Consider the following 16,544-nt stretch of genomic DNA (forward strand, 5'->3'; position numbering starts at 1 on the left):
AAGATCGCAGAAGCGGTCCTGGAACAGCAGAAGCGGTTCCGCATATGCGGCACTTCGACCGCAGAAGCGGCCCAGCCATCTTGGGTCAGGACCGCAGAAGCGGCCTAATATCCGCAGAAGCGGACTCCGCAGAAGCGGAAAGCCCACCGCAGAAGCGGAAACAGCTGGGCAGAGGGGTTCATTTAATTCGAACCCAAAGCCATTTTTATCATTTCTCATTCCATACTTAGGCGATTTGGGTGCTTCCAAGAGAGGGTTTCCACGTAGCTTGGTAAGGTAAGTAATTTCCCTTCATCCTTAGCTTAAATGCATGTGTATTAGGTAGATTAAACACTAAAAATTGAACAAAAATCAAGGGGCAGAGCTAGGCCTAGGGTTTTAATAGAACTAAGATTTAATCATGTAATTTGCCATATAATGAACTAGAAATCATATATTATCGATCCTTAGGGCATAGAGAACAATTTCCTTCGAAAAATCTCGGAATCTGGGCACGTGGGCCCGGGGTCAGAATTTAGGAAACTTGTATTAATGGTTGGAGAATTTCTTAAATAGCTAGGATTTGATCTTGTGAGGTTATATTAATTAGTTCTTGCTTCGTTTAAATAGTTTGGGATTGTCCGGCAGTGAATTAAGGACTTGGACTCGTTATTGGAAGTTGGAAGTGCACTTTGGAGCGAGGTGAGTCTCCTTTCTAACCTTGTAAGAGGGAATTGTCCCCTTAGGTGAGTTAATTGGTTATGTGCTCCTATTTGTGGGGGCTACGCACGCACGGGGTGACGAGAGTCCGTGCGTAGCTACTATTATGCTATTGTCCGGGTAGTCTAGGACCCAAAAGCATGCTATACTTGAAATATCTGTAATCCTATGGACCTTTGAATTCTTAAATTAAAGTGAACTAGTGAATAAATGTCTAAGAGGAATTAAACTTCATATTCTTAAATTGTTAGAAGAGGATTGGCCTTTATTTGATTAATTGCACCCCGATAAATTCTTAATCTGCTATTTGAGCATGTATTTTACGTGTACCTGCGTCGCATGCATGATTCGCGAGCAGGGTGGTTGTTTATTTAAATTTTACCGCGTCGCATGTATGATTCGCGATCAGGGTAATAGATATATCTATGGTTCGAGCCGTTCGACCCTCGGCAGTGCACATTTACTTTTCTGTTGGATCGGGCCATACGTTCCTCGGTGGTTATTTGCGCATGAGTTATCTAGTCCTCTACCTGTGGTTCCAACTTTAGAATTGTTTGAATATTTATATATGAATGAACACTCTTTATGGAAGGTTAAAGGAAGGATTTCTATTTCATACTTGGAAATTTTACGACTTGAGTTATACCTGCTTATTATTAATTATTCACATTATTACTTGACCTTAATAAGTATCAAGTCGACCTCTCATCTCTACTTCTTCGAGATTAGACGAGATACTTACTGGGTACATGTTGTTTATGTACTCATGCTACGTTTCTGTACTTAAATGTACAGGCCTGAGGCAGGTGGATCTGGATACTATTCTGGTGCGCATCAGTGAGCATCTTTGGGACTTCTACGGTGAGCTGCTTCTCTTTCATTCCGATCCGCAGCCGAAGAAGTCTTTCCCTGTACTTTTTGTTTCTGTCTATCCTGATTCAGACAGTAGGACATTATGTTATTTTTGTGTATATTCTACTAGTCGCCCGTAGCTTGTGACACCAGATTCTGGCACACACGATAGTAGACATTTGTTTTGGGTTGTATATCTATTTTGATACTTTATTTACCACTCATGGCCTTAACTTTAACTTCGAAAAATATGTTACACTCAGTTTTTGGGTAAAAGTAAAATGAGAACTTAATTATACTTCCGCGTTGGCTGGCCTAACAAAGGTGTTGGGCGCCATCATGACCTATTATGAAAAATGGGTCGTGACAGTCTAGACGTGCCACATGGGCCCAATGGCTATAATCTCTTTTTTAATTAGATACATCTTAGAGACAAAAAAATGTTAAAAAATATCTAAGGCAGTGCCTTGTAATTTTATTTTAGTATTGTAATCTAATTTTTGAATTCAAATTTAAACTCCTAATTTGCAAGTTTTTAGATTACGGTCGTTGGTCCGACAGATAATTTTCAAAAATAGTCGTTTGGACCGTTTGACTTGCAAATTGCATACAAGTTACATGCTAATTTTTGAATCGAAATTTAGAGACAAAATTCAAAGCAATGCCTTGTAATTTATTATAGCAATAAAAAATATGACATCTTTCTTAGTTCCCCCCCCCCCCCCCTATGGAATGAGCACAAGAAGGTACTAATACCACCGTTGAGAAGAAAAAGAAACTAATCAAGAAGTGCCAAAAATACAAGTTACATATTAAGTTTTTAATTCAAATTTAAACTCCTAATTTGCAAGTTATTGTGATGGAAAACAAACTTGCAAATATAATATTTAAAATATTCTAAAAAAACGTGCAATTAATTTTTATAGCTATCTCTTACAAACTCCATAAATCCTTCAAGGTTCAGAGAAAATTTCGTTGGTGGTGGCGGAAAAGTAGCTTGTTCCTTGCCGCTTTCATTGTCGGACGAAGCAGCATCCTTAGCAAGTTCAGGTAGCATTTCTTCATAAGTTTCGTCTATCTCTGGTTGTGATTTAGCAAGTCTAAATTTTTTTTTTCTGAACGAATCCAATCTCTGAAAAGTACTATTTTTCCAAGCTATCCCTTATAGACTATCTATGATTACTGATTTAAAATCTTGCTTGAATAGTTAAAATGTCTCGGACCATCCTTGAAAGAACCGGAAAGTATTTTTCTTTGTCCTTCCACCACTACAAAATACCAAAGGTGCCGTCAGGATTCACTTCCTCGAGCCTCTACGACAAATAAACTTCAAGGTCATTTAGTTGTGAAAAATCATTACTACTAGAACTAAAAGAACCACTAAACCCCGCTCAAACACTAAGCCTTCTTCCTCCCGCAGTTCTTTTAGAAGATTGATAATCAGAAGAAAAAGGAGTTGAAACATTTTGTCTAGCCTGATTTAATGCAACTTGATAAGCATTATAAATAGTTTCAGCTTTTGTTCTAATTGCGGCTATTGCTTCCGGAAGTTTAGGCTCCTCATCATCTTCAAGTGCTAAACCCTTATAAACAGTTTCATACCAAAATTGAGGATCTCCTAAATTTATACAAGGATTTAACGAATTAGGAACACCATAAATAGCGTGGATAGGAAAAAATATTTTTTTAAACGTTCTTCTCATAGAATCAATATCAAGTTAATAAATTTCCTCACCCTGTGAAAAATGAGGAAACAAATTTGCAACTTCTGCAATATAAATCAAACAGTTAGAAATAGTAGGATAATATTTTCCCAAAAATTTTTTTGTTGTATATGAAATTTTTCTAAAAAATCAACAAGAATTTTAATATTAGCCCAATCCTCATTCGTAAGGTAATCATCATCATCACTTACATGTGCATTAAACGTTGAACTTATGGGGTTTCTATAGTCATATGCAACAACCAAACTTTCATACATGTAATTCCATCTAGTTAGATAAGGTTTAGGAACCTTTCTTTCTCTTAGGCCACAATCATCGCACCTTGTAAAATATTCTCTAAGTCTACTTTTACGGTTAGAATGAAAAAGGCAGTTAAGAGTCATTTTAACATTTTCAATTTGAATATTTAAAATTCTCATACCATCATCCACAATTAAATGATAAATATGACAAATACATCTAACATGAAAAATATTCCTAAATGCAGGATTTAGCATAGTGGTAAGCAATTCTATAGCATTTGTGTTATTAGTAGCATTATCCATTGAAACCGACATTATTTTATCACTAATGCAAAAATATCTACAAATATCTGTAATTTTGCTAGCAATAAACTGCCATGTGTGCTGTGAAGCAATTATACGTTTTTGCATTATCCAATCCTCATCAATCCAATGACATGTAACAGTAAGGTAATCACAGTCGTTGTTACTTCTACCAATGTTAGTTGTAATATCAACACGATAATTTATATGAGTAAATAAGCAGCACAAATACTGTTCGTCAAAGCCTGTTTATAGAAGTACTCGGGTTACCGATAATCAAGAAAATCAATATTCTCGCAGTGAGAAAGGAAATTAGAATATGAAATAGCAAAGTAATCAATAGAAAGTAAAAGTAAATGATTGTATTCCAATAATAATCAGAATGTGTCCATACAGATGAAATTTCTTTCCTTTATATAATGACCTCTAAGTACAACGTCTTTTCCCCTTTTATGACTGAGTCATTATGAGCATTAATGAAACTCTATAATTGGTAATCATAACTGTTTCATGAAGATTCTGTAACGTTTGTAATCATCCATGCTCATTAATTGGAGATCAATGAATCTTTCCTTTTTACTGTCTCGATTCATTCCGCCGGTACCTTTTCATGTAACTGTTTAAACTTGAACAACCATATCTTCTCCTCTCGTGGGTGATTTGCTTGCATCTGTTACGACTCGTGCCTGCATTTCTACAGCTGTCGCTTTCTCGATGATCCACGTGTCTTGTCTTACCAGTCATTCACATAAATCCACGTGTAATATTTATTTTTACCAATACATTGTCAAGCCATCATACGAGTGAATAATATGAATTATGCAACAAGATATAACGTGCTTTACAATTTTTAGATATTTTCTCTCGAATGTCAAGGTTTTTGCATAAATCAATATAATATTTAAAGGGATTTTTACATACCTATACACTATTTGAAATATTATCACGAAAATATCTATATTTTGGTATTTACCCGACCTAAACACATTTTAGTTACAAAATATATACAAGCCACACATATATATATACAACTAATTATATATTATACAAATTATCTACAACTTATCTAAAATTTTCATACATTATTTCTACCAAGTTATATAACACTACAATATCATACAACTTAAATATAATTTTTATACAATATTGTTCAACTTTCATACAATATTTAAATAAAAAAATATATATATAAACGACATAATACAATTTTTCTACAATTTCGTAAGTATAATGTATATCATGTCTCCTTCTTCGTCTTCTTCGAGTTTCAATCTGAAATTCTGCCAAAATCAAGTCTAATCTTCACCAAAATACCCTCAAATTGAGATATAAACTCCAAACCATATTCCCAATTGTTTGCAACAACACTCAATCCAAACAAATAATATTTTTTGAAAACCCAAATTCGAATTCAAAGCTTCAAAGCTTTTTTAATGGTTATCAATGGTGGAATTGTTGTTCTCTTTTCCTTTGCTTTACATTACTGGAATTAGGGATTGAGAGATAGAGAGAGACGTAGAGAGAATTCCCAATTGTTTGCAACAACACCCAATTCAAACAAATACTAATGTTTTTTGAAAACCCAAATTTGAATTCAAAGCTTCAAAGCTTTTTAATGGCTGTCAATGGTGGAATTGTTGCTATCTTTTCCTTTGCTCTACATTACTTAAATTAGGGATTGAGAGATAGAGAGAGACGTAGAGAGAGAAAGAGAGAGAGCAGGAAAGAGAGACGGAGAGAGAGCGCATAAGGGAGAAAGAATAAGGATGGGAAATAATTGATTCCTAATATAAAGGGATACTCATTTAATTCCTAAAGTGTATATAATTTGTAAATTTGTATATAGGAGGTAATTAAATAGAAACTTGAGTAGGGAGGGTAATAAAGTCTCCAATAGTGTATAGATATGTAAAAATCCCATATTTAAATATGAGGTTAAAATAAAAAAACTAAAAGCACCCGCAGAAAAGATTTAAAGTCTTCCTTTGAGACTTTCCATGATAGTAGCCTCTTAGAGACGTGTGTCTAGAAACCAAAATTTTCGTACTCATATTTCAACTTCAAATTTCATCATTTTTCATATTTTATCTGCACATCTATTTCCAGTCAACCAAAATTTTCTACTTCTGAAAATCTTTCAGTTATATTTCATCTATTATTATATGCATATTTAATTTTGGTATAAGTTATTATTTCTATTTTTTTTAATCATAATGATAACGTCTCTCATATTCCATTAGTGAAGTTCCAAACTGCATTCCATGGCGACAAGGTTTTCAATTAGATTACTAAAAGACCACAAACAAACTCAAATTATTATATGTATAGCTCTCACAATATCTGCACTTTCATTCACATGCCCTGCTTCCGAAAAGAACAAAAGCTTTTAAAAGTCACTCTGTCGCAACCTCCAAATTTATGATGTCTGAAGTCTAGTGATATACCAGTTTGGGCCCCTAGTGAAAAAAACATCTTTAGACAAAAATTAAGGGCCAAAGAGAAGAATCATTCTGCCACAATAGAAAAGATATATTTATAAAAAAGAAAGCACATTATCTGGCCCCTTTATTGACATTACACATCGATAGTCGTCTGCATTTGCACATCAAGTTTTTACAGTTTAGTTGGCAGATATAATGGTAGTCTCTGCATTAGCTTAATTGAAAATAACCGAATTGCCAGAAAGACAAAAAATACAGATTAAATGCAGAATCTAAGCACACTAATTTCATTTAGTGACATACAATGACCAAAACAAATTAGAGGGTAGTTGGATTGGCTTTTAAACCGGTCAAATCAACTTTTAAGTTCTTTTTAGATTTTTTTAGTGTTTGTCAAAGTTAAAAAGTGCTTAAAATAAATTAAAAATTGCTTAAAACAAGCCAAAAATAATAAGCCGGGCAACCCCAACTTATTACCTTTTGGCTTAAAAACTATTTCTGCTGAAGAACTACTTTTTTAAGCCCATCCAAACAGGCTCCTAATCACATGAACTTCCATATCTTCCTCACAAATATGTTCACCAAATTAATTTAATCGTGGGTAGTATTTCAGTCAATTAAAGAGGTTAACACCTTAGGAACTGATCAAGATGAGTGCACCACCTCGAAACTGGGAAGGGCAATCCACTGCTAGGCCCCCACTCTTTAATGGCCAGTACTATTCTTGGTGGAAGAACAGAATGAGAGACCACATCATAGGAGAACATTATGAACTCTGGGACATAGTCACTGATAGTCCCCTAGCTACTACAAAGAAGAATGTTGAAGGGGTGGAAGTGCCAAAGACAAGAGCTGACTGCACTGTTGAAGATTTGAAGAAATGGGAAAAGAATGCCAAGGCCAAGAAATGGCTTGTGTGTGAACTAGGTCCAGACGAGTACAGCAGGCTTCAAAGTTGTACCACTGCTAAGGAGATATGGGACACTCTACAAGTGGCTCATGAAGGAACTCCTCAAGTAAAGAGATCAAGAGGAACATTGTTATATTCTCAATATGAGAATTTCACCATGAAGGAAGGAGAAACTATCCAGGAGATGTACACAAGGTTCACAACAATAACAAATGAACTTAAGTCTCTTGGAAGAATTATCCTTGAAGAAGACAAGGTTGAGAAAATCTTGACAAGGGTCTTGTCAGTAACTTGGGAAAGCAAAATCACTGCTATTGAGGAATCAAAGAACATTGCTACTCAAAGTAGGATGAGCTGATTGGAAATCTCACTGCCTATGAACTGTGAAGGCAAACCATGAAAATGGATGCACCCAAGAAGGAAAAGAGCCTGGCTCTCAGAATAGCTGAAGGTGCAGATCTAGAGGATGATGAAATGGCCATGATCACAAGGGATTTCAAGAAGTACCTGATGGGAGGAAAGGGTTATTCAAGAGGTACAACCTTCAACAAACCAAGGGCCCCTGAGAAACAGATCAACGAGGGCTGCTACAAATGTGGCAAGACTGCCCACATGATCAAGAATTGTCCTCAGTGGGAAATTGAATGGAAGAAGGAAAGGGTTGAACGTAGGAACAGGAAGAAGGAACAGGTTCAACCCAAAAGGAACAAAGGATCAACAAAAGTTATAGTTGCTGCTTGGGGAGAAACCTCAGATGAGGATTCAGAAGATGAAGCTGGAGATGAACAAGCACTTATGGCCATTGGAGAATCAGATGATGAACGAGAGGTCCAAGTGAAGGGAAGTAGCCAAATATGGTACATGGATAGTGGCTACTCAAAACATATGACTGGAAGCAAGAACCAGTTCCTTTCACTTGAAGACTTAAAAGGAGGTAATGTCTGCTTTGGAAATGGGAAGAAAGGTGAAATGATTAGGGTTGGAAAGGTAGGTAAGACAGACTCACATTCCATTGAGAATGTCCACTTGATAGATGGATTGAAATATAGCCTAATCAGTGTATCACAACTATGTGACAGAGGTAACTTGGTAGCATTCACCTCTACTAAATGCTTTGTGATTAATCTTACCACTGACAAGATTGTTTTGCAGGGAAAAAGAGGTAACAATATTTACATTGTAGATTTGTCCACTCTTTCAGAAAATGAACTCACTTGCTTGAGTGTGTTGGACAATGATCCCCTCCTGTGGCACAAAAGACTTGGTCATGCAAGTTTAAATCAACTCAACAAATTAGTCTCCAAGGACCTGGTGATAGGATTACCTAACATCAAGTTCAAGGAAGAAAACATTTGAGAGGCTTGTGCAAGGGGGAAGCAGGTAAGATCTTTTTTTAAAAGCAAGAAGATGGTAAGCACGACCAGGACGATGGAACTGGTCCATATGGATCTCTATGGTCCAATGAGAACATTGAGCAAAGGTGGTAAGAAATATGTGATGGTAATTGTTGATGATTACTCTAGGTTTACTTGGGTATTGTTCTTAACATCTAAGGATGAAGCATTTGACATGTTCACTGCCTTTGTTAGAAGAACTCAAAAACAACTAGGAAATCAATTTGCATCAATTAGGTCTGATCATGGAATTGAATTTGAAAATGCTAAGTTTGCTGAATTTTGTAATGATCACGGTATAGATCATAATTTCTTTGCACCTAGGACTCCTCAACAAAATGGAGTAGTTGAAAGAAAGAAGCTCAAACAAGCTGAATTTTGTAAAGAAGTCTTTCTCAAATAAGCTCCAGGGTTTGAAAGTAAGGAATGTCCAGATCATGTATACAAATTGGACAAGGCCCTATATGGACTCAAGCAGGCTCCTAGATCATGGTATGAACGTCTATCCAAATTCCTGCTTGAACATGGATACAAAAGAGGTAAGATTGACAGCACTCTATTCTTGAGGGAAAAATGTAAGGATCTACTAGTAGTACAAATTATATGTTGATGACATAATCTTTGGGGCAACCACAGAAAAACTAAGTAAGGATTTTGCAAAATTAATGGGGAGTGAATTTGAAATGAGTATGATGGGTGAGCTTAACATTTTCTTAGTCTTACAGATAAAAAAAAAAACCAAATGGAACTATGATCCTTCAGCAGAAATATGCCAAAGAGTTGATTAAGAAGTTTAAAATGGATCAATCAAAAAAAATAGACACACCCATTGCATCAGCAACTAAATTAGACATAGATGAATCTGGTTCATCTATTGATCAAAAGTTATATAGGGGAATGATTGGCTCACTTTTGTATCTTACTGCTAGCAGACCTGACATAGTTTTCGGTGTAGGGTTTTGTGCTCGTTTTCAGGCCAATCCTAAGGAATCCCACTTGACTGCTGTCATGAGGATACTGAGATATTTGAAAGGCACTATTGATCTTTGTTTTTGGTACCTTAAAGGTAGCAACTTTAATCTAGTAGAATATGCTGATGCTGACTATGCAGGTTTCCTTGTGGATAGGAAAAGCACCTCAGGTATGGCTCATTTTCTTGGCTCATGTCTGGTATCATGGGCCACTAAAAAGAAGAATTCAGTGGCCCTATCCACTGCTGAGGCTGAGTATGTTGTTGCTGCCTCTTGTTGTGGTCAATTACTATGGATCAAGCAGCAGCTAATGGATTTTAGCATTGAAATTGGTTGCATCCATATCTTTTGTGATAACACTAGTGCTATAAGTATGACAAAGAACACCGTTCATCATAAAAGGACTAAGCACATAGATGTTAGACATTATTTTTTAAGGGACAACTATGAGAAATGATTGATTACTATAGAATTCTGTGCTATTGATAAACAAATCGTTGACATCTTTACTAAAGCACTGAGTAGAGAAAGCTTTGAAAGGAACAGGTTAGAATTAGGGATGATTAAAATCACCTAATGGGACCAGCTCAGAATGCATAATGAAAAAAAAATATTTTTTTGGCTAGTAAATCTGGAACTTGTGTAAATATCTAGATTAATTTCTACTCAGTCTCATACCGTAAATAGTATACTCTTGTGACTTGTGTTGATATGACTCACTGATCTCTAACAGAATTTTCTCTATTTTGGTAAATTGAGGCATGATCAAGAGAATTCTAAATGAAGAACCTGGTTCATCAGTATTAGTTCATCTGAATGACAAAGTATGTTTTCTATACTCTGCACAATTAGAAAATTAAATACTTAAATCATGAGGAGAGTCCTACCAATGTTCAAAACACCAGAAAATTCTATCCGTTTGTTTTGAACCAGTTCCGACCTTATTAGAATTCTCACCACAAAAATTGCCTAAAATCTAGGAAAGCCTAACCGTCCGTTCAACCTGCAATTTCAGGTTGATTAGACCTCTAATTGACTGCTAAAGCTACCGTTATCCATTAAATGAGTCTTTCCCTTTAAGTACTCATTACTAATTCCTGCCACCCTCAAAATTCAAAACCGTCAAAAAAACCTTCTTCACTGAAAATTGCCATCTTCTCTAAAAAGTTCAGCTCTCAAACTCTCTCAAGCAATAAGCTATAATGTCGAACCCCCAAGATAACCCTGGAACTCCTCCACAACCTACTCCCTCTGATTCATCCACCCCTCATCCACCTAGCACGACTCCTCAACCTAGGAGAAGGCGAGTAAAAATGCTTGCTCACAAAATGGTGGCATCTGGTGCTCTGTCAAAAGAAATTGAACGAGAAATTAAAGGCAAGTCAAGCCCAAGATTCTGACTCTGATTCTGATTCGTTCAGATCTGCTAGTGAGGGGGAAGGACCTGGGTCTTCTGACTTTGAGAAGGCTTAAAAATCCCCTTCTAAGGTATGTTCTTCTTTGGCTGAAAATTTAGAAAATAGGTTTGTCTTGGTTGGGCCTATCAGGGATGTGGAAATACCTGAGTTAGGAAGGAGTGGAGGTAAAAAAATAAAATTGAAAAAGAAAAAAAAAGAGAGGGTGAAAGTGGTGATGTGGGGGGAAAAGGGAAAGGAGTGACTGATTCCTCACCCACTTCTGAATTGCCTGTACCAACTATTTGTGGGTTGCACAGGAAACTGTGGAAGAAAGTGGCAAGAAGTCAGGGGGAAGTAGTTCAGAGAAGGCTGTTGAAGGGTTAGTTAATTTAAGTTCACAAGGAGATGAAACTTGTTCATCAATTGAAGAGACCCTAGTAGACCTTCTGAAGAAGGTAGGTGCAAGTTATGATCCAAAAAAGAGGAGAACTCCAACATCAAATATTGGGCTAAACTAGCATAAAAACACTCTTGACATAATGTATACTGTCTGTTTTGGGTCAAGCCCATATGGTTTTTCCCAAAAGGCTTCGTGGCACTTTGTTCGGACACTCAACAATATCCCTCTCGAACTAAGTTCCACGTGGCTCACTACCACGATTCACGGGTCTCCTCCTCGAACTAAGTTCCATGTGGCACATTTCCACGATCCACAGGTTAATTTTCGAGATTCACAGTGTGCCACCCACATTTTTAGAGTATTATGGCAACCGAAGCCCATAATAACATGGTGTGATGTTGTCCGCTTTGTGCCAAAATCGTACGATTTTTCCCAAAATGCCTCATATCATTAAGAGATCCCTACACCTTATATGTAGACTCATAATTTTTTCAAATACCAATATGGAACTTTATTCGTACGCCCAACATAAAATGGAAAGTAATCGAAAAGCAAGAATACACTAAGATGGAAACTGTCACTAAGCATAAATACATATATTACAAATAATAACAAAGAAGTGAATGGTGAATTAGCATAAATTATTGTTGCGCTGCACTTTTTTGGTGCTTTGCTTTGGTAATGGTAGATTACTTTGGTTCTTGCCCTGCTACTTCAAAATGAAATGCTAGTTTGTAGACACTTTAAATTAACCTGCAGAAAGCAAAATAACGACAAAAATAACCCCAACTCGAATTTTAAAGACAAAAAACACACATGTCAAAATATAGTAGGCGTTTGGCCGGAAATATTATAATTTTTGAAAAAAGTAGTATTTGAAATTAAGTTCAAAAAAGTATTTGTCACACCTCCCTTTTTTCGAGGAATAAGGAGTTTTTCCAATTAAAGTGATATTATTCAAAATGTGATTATTTAATTAATTAGAGTCACCACTTAGAATAGTTATTATGGTGTCCCAAGTAACTAATTTATTTTTAAAATCATAAATCGAGTAAATTTGACCCTGTTTTAAAGTCCGCAAAAATCAGAAGACCAGGTAAGGAATTCTATTAACTTGGGAGAAGGTGTTAGGCATTCCCGTGTTTCGCAATTTTAGCGCGGTCGCTTTAATCATACCTAGCTTAATTAAATTGTTTAATTACTCATTTTTAGAACCTATGTGTATTTTAACTTTTACCGCTTTTAAATTATGGTGTTATGTATTTAATCTTTGAAACGGACTACATGTGTGTAAATCCATTTTATTTGAGGCGTTGAAATCATGTCACGCGTACATGTACACAATTTATCACACTTTATTATATTAAGATTGTTTAATCAAAATCGCGTGAACACGTACTTTGATTTTATTTATTTATTGGTAACCATAATTATGTCACGCGAACGTGTACATAATCATGATAATAGATTTTAAAGCGCGCCTAAAGCATTCTAGGATGTTCATGAATTATTTACTTTCCTAAGATTTGAGATTAATATGAGGCCACGAATTATGGATAGGAGTGTGAGGCAGTATGGATTGGATCGTTAATTTGTTCATAAGATTAATTGCATTATGTCTTGGTTAAAGGCTAATGTTTTATAAGAAGTTGCGAATTAAAACTAATCTGAAAGTTTGCCTCAAGTTAAATCAGGCCGTTGAAAAAAAATTCTTTTGCCAAAGCTAAATGAAATGGATTTTACGAAATATCGAAAACTAAATACGGAATCAAATGCTGGAACTATACAGATCGATAAGGTTAAATTGAAATTTAAGCTAGTCCAAAACTGTTGAGCTCACAAAGTCAGGTAGATCAGGCCCAATTGGACATGTCGTTTTGGATTTGGGGGAGACTCTCACATCCCTTGCAACCAAACTAGGCCCAGGGATCTAAAATCCAGCAACTTGTTTAGGTTTTAATTAGCCCATAAAAGAGAAATTACAAGGCTAATTAAATCATAACCCATTTAATTACATAACTGAAAAATCAATGATTTACCTTACTTATGGATATATATATCCTACTACAATAACATTCATGATCTAAAGCTACAACAGTAATCAATTCACGGTAAATAACTAATTCTAGCTTCACATACATCTCGAGCTAACATGAACCCTCTTTTTAAAAAATAAATATAAAAAAAATACACACTGATTTTCCATGTAACACTACAGGTCCAGTGATTAAGTAGCTAAACCAACAAACTATCAGTTTCAATATTATAGACCTCGTTTGAAAGACAAATTTAAACATTTCACCACATTTCAAGTAAAATAAATTACACATATTCATGCTGAAGAAAGTTGAAACAGCAAATTCCAATCAACATAAGAGAAGCATCAGAATCAAGCATGACTTCATATTAGGCCAAATCTGAAAAATACAAGTTTCGGGAAAACATACCAAATGGTGCAAAGATTAAATCTAAGCCAAATAAAGGCAAAGATTCCAGCTGGTTGGAGCTCAGAAGCGATGAACAGCAAACAACAACGAAACTTGAGTAAAAACATCTAGAAATTCTACATGTTCTTCGTCGTTCTTCAAAGCATTTTTTTTTTGTTTTCAGATCTGGTTTTTTGGGATTTCTTTTTTCCTTCTTCTAGATGTATACAGATGAGTAAAGTGAGGTGAGGGTGAGAGTTTGTTGGGGAAGAAAAACGGGTGTGTGTATTTTCAGATTTCCTTCTTCCGTTCTTTGAGAGTGAGGGAGGGCGGTTGACTGAGAAGATGAGAGTATTAGAGGCGGCTAGGCTTTTGTTCTCCAAGAGGGAAAGGGTCCGTTCCTTATAGAATAGGGGAAATAGATTGTTTTATTAGGTGAAGAAGAAGAAACGACATAGTATTGATACGGTACTACATTCTTTGGGTGACTGAAAGTTATGGAGATTTGGGTCGGGTTGCTGGGCAGATTAGGTGTGGGCTTGGACAATTTTTGGGCCGCTGAAACTGGGCCAATTTGGAACAAGAAGCAACAGACCATATTCTTCTTTATTTGATCTTTCAAAAATAGTCACATTACTTCTAATTGAATTTATTTTGCAAAACGACCTAATTAGCATTTTAACTAATTAATTGAACTAATTGATTAAAGTTAATATATATTTTTTGTGATTTTTGTTTTAACTATGTTTTTAACCTATGATTAATTCCTAAATGAAATTAACAAACTAAATGAAAGATAAAGATTTATGATTTAAAATATTTCTAGATATGCATGAACAATGCGAATAAATGTAAAATAAATAAAAGAAAAACTCCTAAAATTATAAAAATAATTAAAATTATTTTTGAACTATTTTTAGGAGTAATTTCCTCTGTGGGGCAAAAATTAGGTGCTCACAGCTACCCCTTTTTGCTCGAGAACATGAAAAGTTTTCGGGCAAAGATAAAATTGCAACTATGACAATTTTTGCCCGTTTGATACTCCATGGAAAGCATTTTGAAAAGTTTTGACCGAACCTTGCTTCGGAGGTTACCTACATATCCTTGGCTATAAAGGAATCAGGTCAGTGTAGTTCTTGAAGTTTTGGTAGCTGGGACTACCGAAGCGCTGTGATTTCACTGTTGTTGCTACTGTTGTTGTTTCCTGAACTCCTTGTCACACCTCCTTTTCCTACCCCCGGAAAGGGTATAAGGGAGTTCTTTCCAACTTAAAGTGACAATCGAAATGGGATTATTTATTTATTAAACATTCAGAGTCGCCACTTGGGATAATTATGGTGTCCCAAGTCACCGGTTCAAATCCCGAATCGAGGAAAGATTGACTCTGTATTACAGTCCGCAAACACAAAAATCCGAGTAAGAAATTCTGTTAACCCGGAAAAAGGTGTTAGGCTTTCCCGAGTTCCGTGGTTCTAGCACGGTCGCTCAACTGTTATAAATGGCCTATTATCTGATTTAAAAATACTTTTGAACCTATGTGCATTTTTAACCTTAAAACCGCTTTTAATTATTTTAAGGAAGATTTCAACGTCATCTAAAACACGTCTTTGGACCGCGCCACATGAAATGCACCCGCAGTTCGAGACACATTTTATTTAACGTTGTCAAGATTTGGATTTGGGTCACATGAAATGCACACCCGAGTTTAAGGAAGTTAATTATTAAAATAACGCGCCTAAAGCAACTACGCGTTTTTAACTTTGCGAAGGCCACGGAAAATTTGCTAAATGGCACGCCTCGAATTCTAAGGAGTTTTAAAAAAATAATTAAATGAGGGCCATGCATTTTTAGATTTTGTTTGGCATGGCACGCCTCAAATCCAATTTTAAAGAGAATTCAAGCTACATTTGGAGGGCCATAAACTATTTGTGTCATCTAATATGGCTCACCCTCAGCAATTAAAGCGGATCGCATTTAAATAATAAAAAAAACTAAGAAGTTCAGATTTAAATCAAATTAGATTCTGCATACATAGCTATGAGCAGCCTATGCAATTACTATATCGGCCCAAATTTGGAAAAGGAATTGCTCCCGAACTCAGGTAACAATAGCCAGGCAATTAAGGGAATTGGGCTCGAGGTAAAGCCCAAAACCAGACTGGATCAGCTAAGAGGCTTCAGACGTCACTGGGCCAATGACAAAGGCCCAACTGCGGGATTCATGGCCATTACTTGAAACAAATTACGTTCTTCATGAAAAACCTTAAGGCTAAACAAGTGCTGACCACTTTTGCCAATCTTAAACGGATATGAAATGTATTTTTAATACCAAATCACATTCTATAACAGAGATGCCGTACATGATGTTATAAAGCTCACCTACAGTTTCTTTCACCATTTAAAGTATAATAGCATTCATGACCTCTAACCAAAATATCGACGTGACTTCAAAATGGAATTACTAACATAGATTCAACATCAAAAATGTAAAAGGGAACGCGACATTGAACCCAGCCCATCCTCAACAGGATTTCAGAAGAACGCAATTGCTAACATAGACTTAACCTTGACCAATTCCAAACATGGGATCCAAGACAATTAATAGACTAATTCCATGAAACCTTTAACATTAAACATCACAGATTTTTTTACTAGCATGCATACACCGATTTGCATATACTAATGTACTAAGAGTAGTCCAATCAACCCTCAAAGATGACAACCTTAAGAGCCCTTAAATTGATATCATTTGAGCAAAAGTTATCGACTCTTCAAATACATCAACT

At 35.8% G+C, this 16,544-nt stretch overlaps 1 long non-coding RNA gene across 2 annotated transcripts; it reads right to left on the bottom strand.

The window, feature by feature from the left end:
* Positions 1-6,082: 6,082 nt before the first annotated feature.
* Positions 6,083-14,168, bottom strand: LOC109213231. Of its 2 annotated transcripts, none has more exons than XR_002065972.1 (2): positions 13,781-14,168; positions 6,083-6,276 (listed from the first exon to the last, which is right to left on the bottom strand). It is a non-coding gene; the product is annotated as an uncharacterized LOC109213231 (long non-coding RNA). The 2 variants fall into 2 exon arrangements; XR_002065971.1 differs by lacking the exon at positions 6,083-6,276 and adding an exon at positions 11,909-12,086.
* Between the last annotated feature and the right edge of the window lie 2,376 nt (positions 14,169-16,544).

This window comes from Nicotiana attenuata, unplaced genomic scaffold, assembly GCF_001879085.1.
Source record: "Nicotiana attenuata strain UT unplaced genomic scaffold, NIATTr2, whole genome shotgun sequence".
Taxonomy (NCBI): Eukaryota; Viridiplantae; Streptophyta; class Magnoliopsida; order Solanales; family Solanaceae; genus Nicotiana; species Nicotiana attenuata.